This window comes from Doryrhamphus excisus, chromosome 13 (genome assembly GCF_030265055.1).
Source record: "Doryrhamphus excisus isolate RoL2022-K1 chromosome 13, RoL_Dexc_1.0, whole genome shotgun sequence".
Taxonomy (NCBI): domain Eukaryota; kingdom Metazoa; phylum Chordata; class Actinopteri; order Syngnathiformes; family Syngnathidae; genus Doryrhamphus; species Doryrhamphus excisus.
The window spans coordinates 13,363,701-13,386,629 of record NC_080478.1 but is presented as its reverse complement, the minus strand read 5'-3'; the positions used below and the strand labels follow the sequence as shown (position 1 = coordinate 13,386,629).

Sequence of the window (22,929 nt, the reverse complement as noted above, 5' to 3'; positions counted from 1 at the left end):
ACACAATGAATGCACCAGAGAGTGGGAGTAATAAATACTATATGCAGATTTCAGAAAAGATATGGCATTAGGTCTTCCAAAGACATGTTAAAAACAAAACAAAACAGTGCAGTCAACAAGTACAACCTTCCAAGATACCAAGTGCTCTATTTTAAGCTGAGATGTGACACTTTGTGACATGTTTTCACCTAATGTCATATGTGTCACTAGAAGAAAACATTGTGTATATGGACTGCCATCTTGAACAGCTGAACGCATTTCAACTCAACATTTGTCATCTCTCATTATGTGAATTGCAGTGAGTGTCCTACTGCTGGCTTGCAATCACATGACCTGCAGCCGGTCCGCATCACCGCCGGGTTTGATTTCAGGGGGCAAACATTCAATAGGATTCAATGTGGTTCAGTTACCACAGAAGAATTTGCAGATGTCAGATTATTATGAAGGTTTAACACCAAATATACCGGCCTGATATCTTCAAAAGTATGTAAACATGATGGAGTGGATCTATACACTATTAAGAAGAAAGACTTTTCTGAGGATTTAAACGATTGTCCAACATCACCAAAGCTGCTATTTTGAACAATCTTGCTGCTCCCACACTTCCTTCGATACTTACAAGGAGTTATAGAACTATAATGGAGACATAACTTCGTTACATCTGGTGGGGTCCACAAATTAGCCGTTAAGGCTATGAAAGGCAATGACTTCTTTTTTTATTTTTTTATTGACTTTTCCTGACCAATGATCTTGACCACAATTCTAACAAACGAGAATGTGAATATGATCTAATTAATGGAAAATAAGAGCAAAAACAATACAGCTATATAAATAAAGACAACCATTACCATTTATAACAGCACAAAGGCAGTATTATTTTAACAATTGCATTATTAATGAGCTTGTTTATTTACTGTATCTGACATCGTCTTAACAGGATGATGTCTTTTAGGCCTGCCTGTCTGACTTAACGTCTTTGAGTATTTATAGCACAAGAACACACTTGGAACAACAGAGGACTTAACATATAGATTAAATTGTTGAGTAGTTCTAGAGACCCTTTGCCATGGCTTCTTTTGTAGTCCCTACTGTTGTTATTAACGTATAATAAATAGCTTTCATACCCTCACTGTATGAGCTCAGGCTGTACTTATATACAAAAACAACGGTTTGAAACAGAAGATGGCAAATGCTGGTCCAGAGCCAGCCCACTGAGATGTTGACTGCCCAAAAAAAGGTGTCTTAACCTTGTAATATTCCATGCATAAAACCTCAATAAGAAATGAGATACAGCAAGCGAGAGCAAGAGAAGATGACAGGCCGACAGAAACCAACCACAGGTTGTATTGTGGCATGCAAACCGTGTGTCACGGGGATAGTGGATTTGTGCGTGCGGGTTTTCTTGAATTATTTAGACTGATTTGAACATGAGCACGCTTTTCTATTATTTACAGACACCACCTTTTAACAGACACTAACAAACACTCATACCATTTCTAAACTGTGTGGAATCTGAACCTTAGCACAAATCAGTAAGATCCAATTCATTCATCTTCTATGCAGCCTATTCCGGTGGTACCCCTTGAAATTAAATACTATTGAAGTTTACTATGAAGTTTACGTATGTGACGCATGTTAACAACCCAATATATTGCATACAGTATATGTTATTGAGCATTTAGGTTCATAAATAAAAAAATACAACAGTATGTGACGTTATAAATATTCCAGAATGAAGGAAGTGATGTAGATCTCGCACATGCGTGGAACTGATTGCGTAATGACAAATATATCCTTGTTTGGTTTGTTCCTGAACAAGCACAATCTGTAATTTTAATGTATTTCTATATCAGTAATGTGTAATATTGTAGTGTTGCTATGCCCTTTTGATGACTTTCTCCATGCATTTCAGACTATAACGTGTGTGCAGCCTACCTTAGTTTATGAATATGCAACTAAACAAGTCTTAGAGGCAGCTTCACTGCCTCAAGTAAAATAGGACATTTATTTGTCAGAAAATCAGACGTCAATATTATAAAATGCATTCCAGATGAATGCAACGAATGATGAAATAGCTAAACTGCGGAGACGTGACCACTAGACCGTCAGTCAAATGTTTTCTTTTCTTGGAAATAGTCAACAGGAGTACAAGTAACATACAAAAAAGATACAAACGCTTGAGAAGAAAGAAGGAAGTAAAGCTACCAGGTGACTATGATCCAGATGATCCAGAGCAGACAGATTTCTCATAGGATTTATGGACCTCAAAGATGATCAAATAATGATCCGTTCCTCACCTGATTGAAATCCTATTGAGGATTTGTCAGATTCTAAATCACTAACATCAGATTTGTGAGGGAAGAGAACACAGCAGTGTGAACAGTATTTGGGACACTGCCTTTGCTGCATCAGTGAAAGTTAACTGAACTGATGAAGAAACTCGCAAAAAGAAAGAAGGCTCATGGCAATTATTGAAAAGTAGGTTGTGAGATGAGCCGGATATTTGTTATAAACAAGTATCCCTAAGGCCGGATACGGGGATAAAATGAGTACATTTCGTCATGATCTGTATTCGTGTTGAAAGAAAATGCTTATTATGTATTCACTCTTCCTGCTCTGTGATTGGCCAGTCACATACAACATTAGGTACACTTGCACAGTAGCACAAGAGTGGAATCAAGCATACTGCATGCTGACATAAGCTTAATATCACGCCCCTCTCAATCCGTTGATGTATGCATCTTTTAATCTTTTAGTACACGGTGCATTTTACAAGACAGCGGGCACGGTCGTGCATCAGTCACTGACGATGTTTGTTTCTTTTCATCTGCTTGCTCGCTGCTGATATAAAGTCAGTGGTAAAACTGAATGTAGACAAACAACCATTCACACTCACATTCATACCTATGGACAATTTGGAGTCGCCAATTAACCTAACATGTTTTTGGAATGTGGGAGGAAACCGGAGTACCGCATGCACAGGGAGACCAACTCCGCACAGCTCATTAAAAATAATTAAAGAATAAAGTCTAAGGGATCACTTACACACATACACAGTACACATATAGCTGAATAATAAACAATGTATATACTGTAACTTCTGAACCAATCCATGTCAATTGCAGACTTATATCATGCCTGAAGAAGTCTGTGCATCTTTATACAAGTGAGTCAATTTACAGTCAGCCCTCATCTATCGTGGTTACTTGGAGCTAGACACAAACATGAAGTATGATTTTTTTTTTTTTTTTATAAATCAAATGTTTTCAAAGTTAGAGCAAAGAAAACCTGTTCAGGGCGTTCATTTTTTGACATTATTAGAGTCCTTCAGACATGTAACAATACCCCTATAATCACTTTTACACTCGTATTGTGCAATAGGACAGTAAATAAGCTATTTAAGATAACATGATAGTGTTTACATTAAAACAACCCGATGAATGATAATCTAGACTACACAATCCTAAAACCTATGTACATACAGTAACACACAATTGCACAAGTGCTATTAAGTCCACACCCCATGGATATACTTTTTTTTCAACCTGCCATTGCACACACTGATGGTTTTTAAGGCTAAAAAAGTACAGAGGATAACAACATTCAATCATTTTCATGTTCACTGAACAAACAAATCAAAATCTAATGGAGTTGGAAAGTTTCCAACTCTGAATGGTTCCAAATCTTTGAGCCTTTGCAATCGTTCTCTTGAGCAAGTCTATTGAAGAAAAAGTTCCCCCAAAATGTTCAGTTCCCATTAGTTGTATGACAATGTTTGTATCAAGCAGCTCTCCGTGTGTTATTAGCTATGGCAAGGGAGTATAATATGAGTATAATAGCATTTGTATGTGGCATCATACAAGTGTGACACAAAGTAAACTGCCATGCTTGGGCTTTGTTGCTTTTGATGTGTGGAGACTTCAACAGCAACTGGCTAATCACCACAGTATGTAGGTTAAACACAGATCACTACTGTGCGTGTGTGACTACATGACATCTAGGCTAAATGCAGCTTGTGTTTATATGTTATCAAGTGTACGTGTGTATCATCAATGGGGAGTGGGCAGGACATAACCCAACATTGGTCGTACTTTAACCTGAAATGGGTGGGGCTTAAATCTGTACATTGTTTTAAGTCTGCAATTAACATGGATTGATCAGAAGTTGCTGTGTTTATTGTTTGTCTGCAGCCTGCAGAATCTGTCTAAGGAGGTTCGGTCGCTGTCTGTGTCAAGAGTCAATACATAAATTATGAGAATTAAAAAATAATAATAATTCATAACAAGTATACAGAATAGTATACAAACCCAATGAGGATTTTTCTTCATTATGATTATGGATAATGATGAGCTCTGCTCGTTTCATGCTCATACTCAGCAAATATGCATTATCCGTCTCATCCTTACTACAGAGTTGGTTTTATGCTGTATTTGATGCGATTGGAACTATTGTAATACTATTGTAATTTCTTCATCTTCTTGTTTTTGTTTGCGTGTAGTGGAAGCGGATAGACTCATGTGCATGCATTTTCTTTTTGTATATATTTTGTGTCACTATATTAGATATAGTATTGCAGTCGTCTGAATGTCACTATTCATCAGGAAGAGGCAATGAACAACAAGCTTTTCAAAAGACTTACATAACTGCCACTTTCTATGTCCACACTTTAAACAGATCCAAGGTCATTGTGTCCTGCCAGCTAGAGGTGAAAAAAAGCCAATTAGAATGTTAAAATCAAAAAGTTATCTATCTGTCACGTTTGGGCTAAGTGGACAATGGTGACGCAGATAGGAGTGCTTGGAAAACTGTGAGGACGCTGCTATTGCTTCAGGGTGAATACAGGCATTGAAGCAAGGTTATTATCCTTCCTTGTTCCTGGAAGGCACGTATGTCTTTGTGGCTGTCTAGTTCCTAACCAGTTTTAGACCCCTTTGAGAATCCGATAAAAACCATTCGCCGGAAATATTCACATAAATACAACCTAACACATGATGTGTATACTGAAGAAAGGATGTGGGATTTTGGGTAAACTTTACAGTATAGAACACTCAATTTAATGCTAAACATTAGGACCACTGCTTACAATATAAAATTAACAATACAATTAATTGTCATCTAATCCTCACAGGCTTCCTGAAACTGATCCATATACCTCATGCGGGTTGAAACCCTATAACGTCGGAACAAGTTTCTCAAAAGAGACAAGGCAGAGAGAAAGAGAATGGTCCTCATCGGTAACTGATCGCAGGATGGGAGACAATGAAAAACGATAGCATCAAGCAGACGGAGAGATAGCAGAAGAGAGTGCTGTGTAAGGGATGCAGTAGAGAAACAGTCAACTTTAGGTCAGCAATCTGAGGTATGACAAAACGTATTAATATTGAAAAGGATATGAGGCACTGGAGGATAACATTTGCTAAATTGGAAAGCACAAAAAGAAATAATTTGAACACATTAAAACATTATTTGGTTCAGGTGGCATGGGTTTGTCAGATGGACCTTGTAACACAAATGGCTATTGCATCTACAACTGTGCCCTCTGTGCAGTGTTATGCTATTCCTCGGGATCAAGCAGAACGTGGCTGCATCAAGAATAGTTCTTTGCTCAGGGACACAATTACAGGGGTAGGTGGTTGGAGGGCACTCTTATCTCTTATGTTTTAGTGCTACAATTCGTGCTTGTCATAAGGCTATTACTAGTATATCCGGGCTTCATATGATAACAAATAATCCCTGAAAGTTGAGAGAAGGCAACTGGGTTTCTGCTTGGAATAAAAATGAATGACCCCAGGATTTTCTTTGTAGATTGTCCACGCACTTAAAACGCCTGATTATGCTGAAATTTTTCCCAAAATGGATGAAAGTTTTACTGTTTTGTAAGTGCTTGTGCAGAGAGACAGTGAGAGTTATAATAAACAATAATTAATTACTAGCTACGCAAAGATGTCAGGAGACAGGATGTAGAATTGTTTCTGCCTGACACACCAGTGAGTGTGAAAATTCAAACAATGGTTGAACGTGTTAAGTCTACAAAGCAACACGCCACGTGAGAAACTGCCACTTCTCCGAATCTCTTTCTAACTTTAATAACGTGCAAAAAGATAACGACACTCCCCTTTAATAACGGTCGTTCAGCATGACTTGATGATGCTCATGGTTATTGATTGTCTTGTTTTACAATGAAAATATTTTGCATTGATTGGCATTTCAAGCCAAGATTGTTATTGTCGAGGCTCTCTAACTCTGTTGCTGGCAGTCAGAGGTTTGGGTATATTTTGTGAGTAGCTGTTTCAAAACAGTAGTTATTGTGGAAAGTTTTTTTGTCCCTCAGATAATTTGTAGAAAAATAATATTAGACAAAAATCGAATGAAGACAGGCGCAGGCCAGGCAGCTAGGAGACCCGAGTTCGATTCTACCCTTGGGCATCTCTGTGTGGAGTTTGCATGTTCTCCCCGTGCATGCATGGGTTTTCTCCGGGTACTCCGGTTTCCTCCCATATTCCAAAAACATGCTAGGTTAATTGGCGACTCCAAATTGTCCATAATTGTCTATAAATTGTCTATATGTGCCCTGTGATTGGCTGGTGACCAGCCCAGGGTGTACCCAACCCGCGACCCTCGTGAGAATAGACATGGCAATATTTTCAAAACCATTAATGTTTCTTTTTCCTCCAGCAGTCTTTCCAGCCATGCGAGGTGCCGCTCTTCCGGCCTCTCTCACTCGGCTGCAGCAGAGAAACAGTGAAAGAAACTGCATTTTTTTTTTTTACACCATTGTAAGCTATGACTTTGTAAAACAATATCATACTATACGCTGTAGTCTGTAAGGGCCTGTCAAGGAGAAGATTCTATTTTTTTTTTTTTCCATGCATGTTTTAGCGAGTGTATTACAGCGTTTTAATGCCGTGTAAGTTGCATCTCTGTGACATAAAGAAAGATAGATGCAACTGTTAATCTACATTTCACCATTCGCATTAAGACTACTATGCAGCGGTTTAAAATTTTGTGAATTATGTAAAGTATGTGAGGAAAAAGCGGTAGAAAATGAATGACTGAATGAATGAATGTATTATGAATTGTGTAAAAAAATAAATAAATACATGCAACAAGGTATGGGTGTGAATGGTTGTTTGTCTATATGTGCCCTGTGATTGGCTGGCATCCAGTCCAGGATGTACCCCGCCTCTCCCCCCAAAGACAGCTGGTATAGCTACCCTAGTGAGGATAAGCAGCATAGAAAATGGATGCATGGATGGATGGATGGATGTTAATCCCCACCATTATGTAATGTAATGCGTTTTAAAGTGAAATAATGATATATACATCGTGTCCCACTTCCCTTCATACTTCCATACAGGATTTACAAGAACTCTTAGATTCACAGGTTAATGTCTTCATTAGAATAATTTGGAAAATGTTCAAAGTAATGTATTTAGTTGTAGTTAGACCAATAAAAATTCAAAACATGGTATTAGCTTCCACGTCATTACTTCCGAAAGCATCATGGAAAATGTTGATTTTTGGCAATAATTTAGCTGCATCAATACAAGCCACATGGTTCAACGCAGAAGAAAAAATTGCGACTTAAACACAGAAAAAAATGGTTATCAAATACCAAAATAGTTGTGAATTTATTGGATATTTGATGTATCATTAATTCATTAATTGATTGTTACAGCTCCAATGATACATATCAATTTATTGAGTTTGGAAAATTTTGAAAAGCATTTTGAAATGTCAAATCTGTAGGAACCCTGCTCATAGAACGAGGAAGAGGTAGTGAGAAGGAGTACGCTTAGTGATTTATGTTCAGTCTATAATTATAAAAAATAAACTAATGGAAAAAGTCCAAGTCAAAGTCAGGTTAAGAGTTGCACGCTGACTTGAAATGTGTCAACCTCTGACTGAACTACAGAGCCATGAAAAGTATAGCACTTCTTTTTCATTAAAAACATAAAACGTAGTGTGTTTTTTGATCTCTCCTTGTTTGTGTCACAATCTTTCTCACACTTTTCCCTGAAGTAAGACAATTACCCACAAAAAAGCAAGAGAAACAAACAAGCATCGTCTCTTAAGAGTTTGACTGGCAGGTTAGGAAGGATGAAGCAAGTGAACCAAAACATCCGCGCTAGCTGTTCTTGAGTCTTTATCTGTAGATCCACTTGTGTTCAGTTATTGCATCCAATTCTATTGTGTGCATAAATTAGTTGTATTAAAAGGGAAATAATAATAAAATAATATTAATATGTGATTGTATTATATGCTATAGAATAATACTGTGCTAATTCAATCATTATTTAGAATTTTGTGACTTCATATTGCAGATGATACTCAGATCCATGTGTCACGGCAGGTGAACATGGTCCTTCAGATTTACTCTATCACTGATCTCAGATCAGTATGTCGATGCAAAACTATTTTTTCCAGCAAAACTGAGACAAAACTGAAATTGACATCATCAGGTTGGAAACCTGGCGGTCGTAATGGACTCAGACTTAAACGGCCACATTAAATCAACAACATCAGCAGCCTCAAGAACATTGCCAAAATCAAGGGAACACACCGGTGTCTAAGCCAGACTTAGACTAATCCATACCTTTGTCCCCCTGCGGGCTAGACTACAGTCATGGCCTTCTCACTAAATGAGCAGTAAAACAGCCACAGTACATTCAGAATGCTGCTGTTCAAGTCCTGACTACAACCAGGAAATATGACCATATTAGACCGGTCCTTAGGTCTCTGCACTGGCTTCCTGTCCCTCAGAGAATATAATTTAAAACGGCTCTGCTTGTGTACAAGTCTTTTCATGGTCTAGTGCCAAAGTACATCTCTGACATGCGAGACCCATATGAACCATCTCTGGCTCTCACAAGCTTGAGGGGGGGTCTCCTGTGGTTGCCCTAGAGCAGAGGTAGGGAACCTATGGCTCGGGAGCCAGGTAGGGCTCTTTTGATGACTGTATCTGGCTCTCAAGCATTTACCACAATAAAAATGACATTTTAAAGTAAACATCACAGAAATCACTGTTAAAAATATTAAAAATCAACAACTTTCTTATGCATTTTAATCCGTCCATCCATTTTCTAATGCAATACAGCCGACCATATCTATCTTTCCTGATGATATTTTCCAGGTCAAACACCAAAACTCGATTATTACTGGGTAATGCGGTATTGTACCTCGGTCATTAAGATGTAAATGTAAACTTTCCTCCTTTAGTCAAATAGTCACCTAGCTAAAGCTGCAGAACCAAGCCTTCTGACGGTGCAAACCATGCAGCAGCAGAAGTTGCATTAATGGCAGCAAGTATTTGATTTATTATTAGACACTGCGCTGCTCACGAAAGTGTGCTGGCCACACCCCATTGGCGTGGGGTAGTGTGCCTGGTCTACATAATTAGAGCCCATTATATCTAAAACTGTTGGTCTTACATAAAAATGCACACATTTTATTGCATTCAATGTTTAAAAAAATGTATATGGCTCTCACAGATACACATTTTAAAATATCTGGCCTTCATGGCTCTCGAAGCCAAAAAGGTTCCCGACCCCTGCCCTAGAGTCAAGACCAAATACCAGACGATTTGAGACAATATACTCCACTTTGGTAATGTTGAAATCCATTTGAAAACACTTTTATTTATTTACAATCATCACTTTTAATTGTTTTTAACTTTTATGTTATATGGAATGATTTCATGGAACTTAATGTAATGAGTTTAGAATTTCTAAGTTTTAAGGAGTGATTTTATGAAACGATTCTATTCTGCACTTTGAATTTACCTTTTGTAAAAATTAATTCATTATTTCATTTTCTACCGCTTATCCTCACAAGAGCCGTGGGGGGTGCTGGAGCCTATCCCAGGTGACTTCGGGCGAGAGGCGGGGTACACCCTGGACTGGTCGATAGCCAATCACAGGGCACAAATAGACAAACAACCATTCACACTCACATTCATACCTATGGACAATTTGGGGTCGCCAATTAACCTAGCATGTTTGTAGAGGAAACTGGAATACCCGGACATAATCCATGCATGCACAGGGAGAACATGCAAACTCCATACAGAGATGGCCGAGGGTGAAATTGAACTCGGGTCTCCTAGCTGTGAGGCCTCTGCGCTAACCACTCGACCGCCGTGCAGCCCTTGTGTACAAATTGTTCTCTATGAAAAAACTTGCCTTGTCTTCAGGTTACTGGATTATTAAAAAAAAAAGATCTGTCATCATGACATATTGATATCACATAGATTACAAAGATGAATATGTCAACAGGGTTAACCCGTTTTGCTACTGATTGCTTCCAGGGTCAGAAATAAGGTTAGCTGAACTGTTAGATGCAGCATGAGAGCAGTGGTTAGTGAAGACAAGGGCTGTTCAAATTATTGTGCCAATATTATGCCACATTTTTATGATCACTGGAAAGCCTGGTATGTCCTCTCCACAGCTCTCAAAATACATCAGTGTGTCTGAGGAAATAAAGATGGAGGACTGATTAGGTCTGTTTTCTAACATGTTAATTGCGACAAGCATGACGTTATTGGCTTTGAGACCCTACACTTTGCATATGAAGTGTATTACTTATGGCCAGAGAGGATATTAGACCGCTTGAGGCATGAATCTACATCCCATACAGCTCGCACACTCCCACTTTTTCACAAATGCAAAAAAGTGTGTTTTATCTCTCTTCACTTACATTCAAGAAGTCATTTTCCTTGAGGGTAAATGCTATAAAAGAAAATTACATATGTTTCACAAATGCAGACTCCTTGACTGGCTCCTTTCCCACGCCCAATGTCTTGTCTTCCTCAACCTGCTTTCTGCTTCCTTTTTCAAGCTGAGTTCAGCAGTCTAGAATGTCCCAGAGGGATGTACCAAGGTTGTATCGCTCAACCAGCTCAAGAGAGTAAAAAGGAAAGGGAAATTTGGAAGAAGAAAGCTGAGCAAATCTGTAACACAATTTAAAGGAGAGACCAGGGTTCAATTCCACCCTCGGCCATCTCTATGTGGAGTTTGCATGTTCTCCCTGTGCATGCGTGGGTTTTCTCCGGGTACTCCGTTTTCCTCCCACATTCCAAAAACATGCTAGGTTAATTGGCGATTCCAAATTGTCCATAGGTATGAATGTGAGTGTGAATGGTTGTTTGTCTATATGTGCCCTGTGATTGGCTGGCGACCAGTCCAGGGTGTACCCCGCCTCTCGCCCGAAGACAGCTGGGATAGGCTCCAGCACCCCCCGCGACCCTCGTGAGGAAAAAGCGCTAGAAAATGAATGAATGAATGAATTTAAAGGAGGTAGATTCAGAAAATAATCTATTGTTGATAAGACAATTTAATCCATCTTGGAAAAATAGTACACATACTGCATATGAGATATATTAATTTCAAGAACAAACAAAATATTCATAGACTATATTGATTGAAATTGCCAGAATGGGTCAGCTTCATTTCCATAGCCTAGCCTGATTAAATGGCTGCGTTTCAGCGTCAAAGCCAAATTGGGCCACCTCAGTCACAATGGTATATCCCCACTGAGATATAACAGCCAAAAGGGGTCATACTCATTTCCATGCTAATTGAAAGAACATTGCAGGCTTGCCTCCATTCTTCATGAAACTAAAATTGCGGCATATAATATATCTTTTAATGGTTGCATGCTGAGGTGCGGTGCATGTTTTTTTTCTTATAAGGATCACTTGATTGCATGGAGAAAGCATCAGACACCAAGTGTATTTTCATCAGACAGCTGAATTTGCAGTAGCAATCTACGACACCTGTAAGCTTTAAAGTGCCCCGAAAATGTGTCTTCTGACAATAGCATGATTTTAATAATAACATTTTCAGAAAACTTGAAGTGAACATAGCGGTGCAGGGTATATTTATGTGGGTTTGGACTGAAAATGTGTAAGCATTCATAAAACATGACAGAGTTGAGGAAAGAAAGGTGTTGAGAGCTGTGGAGCATCCTTACCTTGAGAGATGTGAAAACTGATGTCAGTCTACTTCAGGATTCACATGTTACCGTAGATTGGTATTGATGAGGGTACTGGTGAAATTCTTCAGTTGTTTCCCTAGAGTAGAAAAAAAAGAAAAACTTAGAGGTTTGGAGTACATCTTAATAAAACCATGCAAGGTTTTCTCGTGTTGCTTACAGCTTGATGTCTGATACGTTGTTTTTATACTGAAGAATCAAAACCACACACCAAGATCCCAGAGTGAAAGTACACTGAGTCTATATAACAGTCGATCCGCCCCTCTAAAAAGTTAAAAACTTAAGAGAGAACAGTGCATCACTTGTTGTCTTACAGTATTTTTCCATGGGTTGTCTGTGAGCGTTGTGCAACTCTAGTTGTGCAATGTGAGTGCGTGTGGCCAGAAGGCCGATATAATTAGGGCTGTCAAATGATTAACAATTTTAATCAGATTTATCAGTTTTTAACTAATTGATCATGACTAATCACGATTAACAACTACATATGTCTGAAATATGACCATTTCTACTGTATTTAATGAACAGAGTCCGCACGGTGTGGTTAGCATGTTGGCCACACAGTCAGGAGATTGAGAAGACCTGGGTTCGATTCTCAGCTTGGGCATGTGTGTGGGGTTTGCATGTTCTCCCCGTGCATGTGTGGGTTTTCTCCCACATTCCAAAAACATGCTAGGTTAATTGGCGACTCCAAATTGTCCATAGGTGTGAATGTGAGTGTGAATGGTTGTTTGTCTATATGTGCCCTGTCATTGGCTGGCGACCAGTCCATTGTGTACCCCGCCTCCTGCCCAAAGTCAGCTGGGATAGGCTCCAGCATACCCCTGTGACCCTAGTGAGGATATGTGGCATAGAAAATGGATGGATTCATAAACAGAAAGATGAAAGAACATGATATATATTTGTATGTATTAAGAGCTACAAATGAACTGAATATGTCAATCAAGTTAAAAGATACCACACCAGTCTAAAAATCTACTTATCTAACACAAGTCTCTTTAATAGCAGTAGAACATTTGAATCACACTTAAAGCATTTACTAAAGCAATGAAGGGGTGTGTTCACAGACAATTAACAATTTTAATTTTTTTCAGTGTAATTTCCAGCGTACTTAGTACATGGAGCAAATTGTACATCTGAATAAACTCTTTTTTGCTCTTTTCAAGAAAATATTCACTTTCGATATTAGTATTTCAAAAGGTTGTAGCTTGAAAATGGTTAGAGATAAAGGCATACTGTAAATGAGAAAAAAAATCTTCAGCATGACCCAAAGTTTGTGATGGTCGTAATCTTATTAATTTACATCTTATGATATCACTAGGCTCAGAAATGGTCATACCCCTGTCTCAAAGATACCGACAGACTCATCAAAATGTCTGATGGACTTGTACTCTACCTCATCTTTCATGCAAACACAGCCATCATCATCATTCACAGCATGATCTTGAACACCACTGCTGCCTTCCCTGCTGTTCGAATTGTATTCTTTGATTTTTTTTTTTTTTTACATTCTATTGTTGTTGTGGAAAAGCACATCCTTTAATTCCATTATATGAAAATTACAATATACTGTACAGTCAGTTTTACAGTCAGTACAAAATGGAAGAAATATGGGAAGAAATCACAAAGAGAACCACAGAGGAGTGATTGTTCTCCAAAATGGCCTTGGGAAATCAGCAGCTTTACATGAAAAAAAACAAGAAGGAATGAAAACATGACGGAACAACATGGCTGCAAACTCACCAAATAATGCTAAGATAGAAACAAAGGAAAAATAATATGTGTAATCATAACACAAGCCAACAATATTGTAATATTGTTGACCAGTTTCACTGACACCGTCCTAATTACCTGAAATTACTAATTACTTGAAACATTTAAGGCCACTTCAACAATTTCTGTCAACTTAGGAAAAAGCATAATGAATGTATTTCATGTATTTACTGGGTGTCAGCAGCACTCAATCAAAGAGGAGGATGCAGTATTCACTATAACAACAAGTGTCCTCCATAAAAATGAAGCCTTGACACTCAGGATGAGGAGAGTATTTGGAAAAGGGAGCGAACCAAACTACCTCCCTGTTGACCGACGGAGAAACATCTTACGTCTGTGCTTACCAACAAGAAATATATTTATTTACAGATCAAATACTAAAATCTGAATGGATTCGCGTATAACCTCAATTTTATGTTTTTGTCTGGATGCTGCTGTGTTGATCTTCCTGTTGTTTTTTTTGTTTCTGTTGAAGTCCTCTTTCCTTTTTGGGGGGGAGTCACTGGGGCCGAGCCACCTGCTGCACACCTGTTGACACTTGCTCATCAATACTTAGGCACACTTGGACACCAGACTGTCTTTTGTTCACTCCTTTTACTTTGTCTTAGCTTAGCTTTGTTAGTTCGACCTTCATTCTTGCATGATTTTTACAAAACTAATTAGTTAACTATGGACTATTATTTGTAAAAAAAATATTGAATTTTGAACAGCGGTCGAGTGGTTAGCACGCAGACCTCACAGCTAGGAGACCCTCGGCCATCTCTGTGTGGAGTTTGCATGTTCTCCCCGTGCATGTGTGGGTTTTCTCCGGGTACTCCGGTTTTGTCCCACATTCCAAAAACATGCTAGGTTAATTGGTGACTCCAAATTGTCCATAGGTATGAATGTGAGTGTGAATGGTTGTTTGTCTATATGTGCCCTGTGATTGGCTGGCGACCAGTCCAGGGTGCACCCCGCCTCTCGCCCGAAGACAGCTGGGATAGGCTCCAGCACCCCCGCGACCCTCGTGAGGATAAGCGGTAGAAAATATTGAATGCCAAGTTACAGTTATATGTAGTATTCAGGTCACATGTAATGTTACATTGATGAGGCACTGATGACATTACCTAGATTACCTTCATACTGCATGGAGTCAGCCATGGCATGTAAGAGAGTGAAAAATGTTCTCCTCCCATTCCTGTCCTTTTTCCCCCACGTTGACGCCTCTTCTTAAGTTTAGAATAAATAATAATACATTGTAGGATAACTAATTAACTCAGCAACAGGCTATGTTTAAAGCGGTGGCCGTCTCTTGTGACCCTGCAGTGATCCTGTAACCAGCACGTTACAGTTGAGCAATGTGTTGTAAATAAATAATAATAATGGTGACCCTAGGGGTGTTATTTTATGTCTACAGTGCTTTAATAATGGTAAAAATAATGGTCTTTAGAAAGTCACAACAGGATTTGCATGCTCTATGAAACAATGTTATTTATTAATATTATTCATTCCTGCTTCATTGAAATTCACTTATTGTGGTTGGATTCGGAACCAAGTAACCGCAATAAAGGGATAACTGCACTTTCTATTTTTTGGTATGTGGCTTCACTTTGTTGTTACTTCTCCCTTGGAGAAGTCTTCTGTTGTGAACACCTTTTTGTTCTGCTTTTTTACCAATTTATATTCACGTATTACATGGTCTTTTTGTTCGGTAAACCATTATCTTATCAGTATTTTTTTGTTGTTGATATTCTGTCATATCTTTGTAAAATGTAAGCATTTTGGTAAACTGCAATTTGTCAAGCGCGGGTATGCTGGAGCCTATACCAGCTGTCTTCAAGCGCGAGGCGGGGTACACCCTGGACTGGTCGCCAGCCAATCACAGGGCACATATAGACAAACAACCATTCACACTCACATTCATACCTATGGACAATTTGGAGTCGCCAATTAAACTAGCATGTTTTTGGAATGTGGGAGGAAACCGGAGTATCCGGAGAAAACCAATGCATGCACGGGGAGAACATGCAAACGAGATGTCAAGTGGACAATCGAACCATTGCAGTTCAAGTCATCAACATGACTAGCTGGATGTACGATTCCAATAAGGAGCAAATGACGACAAGAAAATTCATCTGATTTTTATTTTGTAACTGTTACTTGTGCACCAAAATGTAACGGTTTCTTGTTACACACCACCTATGCACAAAGTTTTATTGAAAGCAGTGTCGTAATGGTCAGATGAACAATAACGAGATGTTGCAATGTATGTTGCTAATCCTCATGTAGATCTACATGCCGGTAAGCATCTAGATACATTGAAATGTGCACAGATGTTGACAGACAGGCGTGTGACATTTATTTAATTACCGGTTCATTACACTGATTACATAATACCGATTATGCTCAATTAGTATTATTGTTGTTAGTCGCTGACAATATAAGCCAGCAATTTCTCTGAATGATGGTGCAATGACCTTGGAAGAGCAACACAGGGTATTTTGCATTTCTTTTATATGCTGTACTGTTAGTGACTTTTTTTTGTAGTTTTATGACACTTCCCCAGCATAAAAGTTAACTGGTGCAGGCTAATGAGCCTGCATCCCTGATGTGAGGTTTAATTTATTCATGTTTGAGTGTGAACTGAAGAGTTCACATATCCTTTTTATAGGATAAAAAAACATGGGGTGAAATGCCAGAACTTATTTTCTGATGACAAAGGGATCCTAAGATGAAAGGCATCTTTCTATCAACAAAAAAAAAAAACAAAGTTCAATTATTTAACATCTGGCATCTTATATAACACCATGTGTGTCCAAGTTGCCTAACCTCAGGAAGTCCGCTTAAAGAATCTGAGAACAGCATGAGCATTGTCGACATATCCGTTTCTTTCAAAGAGATGTGGTGTATGCCAGCTGAAAATGTCACTATGATATAATCGGTCATCATACTTCAGTTTGAACAAATCAGAACATTGTGAACAGCGACATTAAATGTATTTTTTCCATCTTTCCAATGATTACAGCACGGCCTCTTTTCAATACGCTTAAGAAATGCCGTGACATTTGTTTCTGTCACGATACGCCTAGTAAACAAGTAGCTGTTCCTACCGTATTCCACAGGCTTTCAGTAGGATTTACTGCGATACACACAAGCATGTTTTATTTATGTCTTAAATGGCTTATGTTTTATAATTATATTTGCAATATTGGGTCATATGAGTGTAAAGGAGACTAGAGTGGTGTTATCTCCTGTCTAGATGGCTTTCAAATTTCTGAAAATATTGTGTTATATATTTTCAATTTGCGCAGACCTCACAGCTAGGAGACCAGGGTTCAATTCCATCCTCGGCCATTTCTGTGTAGAGTTTGCATGTTCTCCCCGTGCATGCGTGGGTTTTCTCCTTCCACATTCCAAAAACATGCTAGGTTAATTGGCGACTCCAAATTGTCCATAGGTATGAATGTGAGTGTGAATGGTTGTTTGTCTATATGTGCCCTGTGATTGACCAGTCCAGGGTGTACCCCGCCTCTCGCTTGAAGACAGCTGGTATAGGCTCCAGAATACCCGCGCTTCACAAATTGCAGTTGACCAAAATGCTAACATTTTACAAGGATATGACAGAATATCAACAACAAAAAAAATACTGATAAGATAAAGTTTTACCTAACAAAAAGACCATGTAACACGTGAATATAAATCGGTAAAAAAGCAGGCTCCAGCTGGGATAGGCTCCAGCACCCCCACGACCCTCGTGAGGAAAAGCGGTAGGAAATGAATGAATTAATGAATATTTTCAATTTATGGTTATTTTTCTTAGATGACACAGTCAATACCACCTTAGCAGGGGTGTCAAACTCATGCCATGGAGGGCTGAGACTACAGGATTTCTTTCCAGCCAATCACTAAAGCAGGTGATTTTAATGATTAACCCTCCTTTGGTTTGAGGGTAGGAGCTCGTCAATAAAATCACCTGCTGGAGAAACTGGTTGCAAAGAAAACCTGCAGTGCATCGGCCCTCTGTTGACACATGTGTTCTATAAGGAGTTCTGTTTAACTCTGGTTACTTGTCTATATGCCCCTGTTATTGACCGGCGACCAGTACAGGTTGTACCCCATCCCTTTTTTTACACCCCATGTCTGGTGACAGAATGACTCCACAAGCCTGGCCTACTTTTGGCACATATTATCTATCTTTCGAACATATTTGTTAGGATTTCTAATACAATTACTACAGTAAGTATCATTTAAGCAATTTTAATATGTGCCTTGTCTTCAAAATACCTCAAATTTATATGGTGGAAGAAGTGATGGAACATGACTGTGGAATAGAATTATCCACTCCATAGCTGTGGCTTATTTCTTCATGGTGACACATTTGGGCCAAGTAGGGTGTCCCCACCTTATTCACCAAGCTGCTTATCTGATGAAGTGGGCGATTCCTAAACTTCACTACACAGGATATAGGATGAGAAGGGTTTCCTAAGCGGTATAAATGATACGTAGCTACCCATCTACAGTGTAGCACATACACATGCACGTACAGATGACACACAAATGAAATCCTGAGGGATTGCAATCTCAGTGGCTTCACTCTTGGATGTCAAACTGCTTAGCGTAGCAAATACTACATGATGTTTATGAGTGTGATCGTGTATGACTGTTGACTGAGCCCATAAATTGAACAGGCTGCCAGGCAAGCAGTAAGTATGTCATCTGAATTATTGAAACAGCTCAGTAAACAGAGAAACGTATGTTTATTTGTGTGTGTGTGTGTGTGTGTGTGTTCTAAAATCTTCTATGTGAAAAAAAAAAAAAAAAAGACTGCAGGTTTAAATTTGAAGGGTTCTGGTAAGGGTCAAATACCAACCCGCACCTCTGGCCATAATCTAATTAGTAAGTCGCTCAGAGAGAAAAACCCAAAGGGAAAAAAAATTATCCTCATTTATTATAATTTGACTGTTGACTTTTGTCTGCGACCCTCGTGAGGAAAAGCGGCAGAAAATGAATGAATGAATGTTGACTTTTGCTTTGGGTTGGTTGCAAGGGAGCGGGAAACTGTAGTTGCATAATTTTGTGTGCTATGACAATGACCCATATGCATATAAGTGACAGATGGTGCTATATTCTGTTCATCTGTGTTGGTGTCATATGCAGTTGGTTGGCTAGAGTAAATCCAAGTTACAGCAAAAATAGCAGAATAATCAATAAGTTTATCATAAATAATGAAATACCGTTATCTTTTTGTGCAGTGTTTTGAATAAAAAGATATCAGCTGCAACAATTTGATTAAATCTATTAATTAGATTAGAAAAAACTGAAATATCTTATGTTGCTATGATGATTTGTTTATTGGGTGTAACTAATAAACAATTATTAAAATTCAGATTGCATGCCTGGAACATAAAAAAGCCTGGTACGACTGCTGCAATAGAGTGCACATGAGAGCAGAGATGTGTTGGGGGGGTCTGTGTGGTGGGGAACAGTGAAGAGTGGTGATGGAGAGAGATGGCTCAAGAAAAACAGCGACGAAGGGCAAAGAAAAGAAAAGGTCCAAAGGAGAAGATGGAGGATCACTTCACACTTCAAACTACAATTTGTTCCAATGCGTGCATTGTCAAATAAAGCTGGTATACCACAAAGGTACTCTATTGATGCTGCAGCACAAACCAGAAAGCATTTACAACCAAAAAGTCTATTTTGGCAGCTTACTCACTCACTGACAGTATTATACCAATTCTGATTTTTCCTATACTAAAGCCCATGTATGCACGGCACACTACAAATGCACTTGTAGGGCATGTACTGCATGTATGTAACATATTTTTGTTTTCTCATTTTTAATGTATAAAATGACTGATTGAATGTCAATGAGTGTCAAAGGCATTGTCATACTTATCTACTACTATCTACATACAATCAAAAATACACAAATTCCATGCCACTCAAAACTGTTTAATAATTGTTATTGCAGCTTCAGAGATTATTGTTATGATGCAAGACAATTGCCTAATCTTTTGTTCATTAAATAATTGTCTATTATACTATACATTTCTGTACTGTGATTCACAGACATTGTCAAAAAACAACCACACATGCCATCTAATAACAATAAAAAACCCACAAGCCAAGGAAACCATTATTCGCACATCTCAAAATAGGTAATAGTGTTCACGATGCGAGGTATGATGTTAATGTGACTGTGATTGGCTGGTGACCAGTCCAGGGTGTACCCCATTCCAGCATACCCGAGACCCTAGTGAGGATAAGCGGCACAGAAAATAAATGGATGGACTGGTTAATTCATTCATTTTCGTGTTGGAGCCTATCCCAGCTGTCTTCGGGCGAGAGGCAGGGTACACCCTGGACTGGTCGCCAGCCAATCACAGGGCACATATAGACAAACAACCATTTACACTCACATTCATACCTATGGACAATTTGGAGTCAGCAATGAAACTAACATGTCTTTGGAATGTGGGAGGAAACCGGAGTCCCTGGAGAAAACATGCATGGGGAGAACATGCAAACTCTACACAGTGATGCCCGAGGTTGGAATGGAACTCGGGTCTCCTAGCTGTGTGGCGAAATGTCCGGGAAGTGGTGTGCATGCACAACAGCATGACATCCCATGCTTGACACTGATACATCTGAAATCATTTTCAGATGACAAGACTTTGATTACTTTGGATTACATATTGGTCGGATATATGCAACCTGACCTTTCAAACTGAAGTAGATTGGATATATATCGGATTTATGTATATCTGCATGTGCACACACACACACACACACAAGTGGATTACTCAAGCTACTCTATGTATTTTGGTCTTAGGCTTCAAAACTTCCCAAATGGTACTGTGAATTCCACAACTTTGGGACTAACTAGACAATTACCATCTCCTGGGTTATTTAAATGAAGTCTCATTTATATTCTGAGACATAAAGTACATTTTTATGTCACTTTACCAATGCTTTTTGTCAATGAAGAATGCAAATATTACAATAAAGCCATCTGTAATCATCTGTTGTGTTTTAAGTCTTTCCAGTTGGAAGTAATGTTGCCAGCCAAATGTTTTGGAGTCAAATACAAAGAACAAAGTGAAGCCAGCTGTCAAGATGTATTGTAGAAAACAGCCCATTTATTCATGTGTCTGTTATCATAACACATAACAGCCTGTTCAAAAGCAAAAAAATATTTTGATGAAATTATGAATCAACCAAAATCAATTACCATGGCCCATATTGAAAAAGTTGTGGAAGAATAACCAATTACATTCAAGTAGTTACACAAAGTAATTTGGCTAATAAAGGAAAACGTTTTGTTTGATCCAGTGCCGACACATGTACAGTATCATACACAGTTTCAACTAATCCATAGGACATTTTTCAAGAGATAGTCACACCAATCAATCATAAAGCGGCTGAATCACCACTTGGCATCAACCTCTGGGAATCATTATCATGTGTTCTGTATTTAGGTGTGACACGTTGCATTAATCCGAGACTCACCATTATTCACAGGTTATGTCATGCTTCTTAATGCTTTTCTGTGTGTGCGCGTGTGTGTGCGCGTATGTGCATCTGCTTCATGCATGCATTATGGGGGTGGTTTCCACATGGTCCATCACTGCATTTGTCATTATTTCCGTCCTCATCCCTCAGTCTCTTTCCCCACTGCTTTTCATCCATTCTATTCCTTCCACTTTATGTATCCCATCCAATCATTTCACTACATTTGGCAACCTTGTTATAGGAAGAGAAGGTTTAATGTTTCCTTCTGTCTGTCATCTTGTGTAGCCTACATAACATCTGATTGCAAAGAAGGACGGGAACAAAAGTGAAGGAAATGGATGTGAAAAAAAAAGAGTGGTTATGTGAAACCGTCGACTCCACTAAAATTAACGCGTTCCAGACATGTTGTACACATGTACTCTTTTCAAAAACAATTTTTTTGCACCCCCTCAAAGTAACGACAATGTTGAATGTACAGTGGAACCTTAGATAGTGTAATTAATTAAATTATTTGTACAAATTACTTTTACGCTGTACATTGTTGTTCATATTTAATGTAATCTATTCATTCTCCAAATTATTTATTATTTATTATTTATTATTTATTATTTATTATTTATTATTACATGGGAGCCAGGCAACGACATTTCGTTGGCAATTTCACTGCTGTGTTATTGTGCAATGACAATAAAGAAAGTCTATGTCTATGTCTATGTCTTAATTCGTCCCAGAAGTTCCAAGTCTAACCAAAACTTTTCCTGTAAGAAATAATGTAACTCTAATTACTCTGTAATTAATTAGAAAGCCAAACATTTTAGCCCATTATAGTTTTACAATAATAATTTTCCATGCAGAAAATGCATAGAAATATATACAAATTCTGAATTAAAGGAATAAATGATCACTTAAGGTTATTTCTACCTTAAGGCTTTTGGGGGGGGGCATCATGGCAATGCTGGCATTTCAGGTGGCTGGATTTGGAAGTGTTGAGGGTCTATGTTTTTTTTACTCTCATCGTGGGACATTTGGTGCTAGGAGCGCTTGAGATGTGTGAGGAAGTGCGGAGGTCCTACATGATCAACACCATGTTTATTTACAACATGTGTTTACAGCATGTCACATGTAGGAGAAAAGGAGCACTTGATTTGCTCATCCTAATCAGTCCAATAATTATGTTTTGAGCTGTCTCTGAGAAGTCACCACAGATGTCATCGGTGCTTGACTCTGCAGTTATATGCTAACTAAGATTAAGATTAAGATTAACTAACACATTTATGCAACAAGTCTCTGCTTTTCATATTGATCATGGCTGCAAAATAGGCCACAAAAGAAAGTTGCTAGTGCTGGCACTTTGATAAAGACGCTGAGAAACACAATCAAATTCAGCAAATCAATCATGGGTCAATGATCTTCTCCAGTCCCCCATAAATGTATAAGAAATGTCCATGTACAGTGGTGTGAAAAGTGTGTTTTTTTTGTTTTTGTTTTTTTATATATAGTGGCGTTATCATTTTCTGTTAGTTAATTCCAAGAGAAAGCTGGGTAACAGATTTTTCCTAGTCCTCTGCCAGTACCGGTCGACTGTAAAAGGAATAAAGTGCTGAGCTCCCAGTGCCCCATTAAACTCTGATTACAAGCACAATAATACAAGATGCAAAGCACACTAATGAGACT

General features: G+C 38.5%; 1 protein-coding gene across 1 annotated transcript in view; it reads right to left on the bottom strand.

Moving 5' to 3' along the window:
* lrfn5a (leucine rich repeat and fibronectin type III domain containing 5a) overlaps positions 1-22,929 on the bottom strand; it is an 83,392-nt gene that overhangs the window by 35,759 nt on the left and 24,704 nt on the right. Inside the window, exon 2 of the mRNA XM_058090364.1 lies at positions 11,971-12,070. The gene's annotated coding sequence lies outside the window, so the exon portion shown is untranslated. The remainder of the gene's footprint in view (positions 1-11,970; positions 12,071-22,929) is intronic.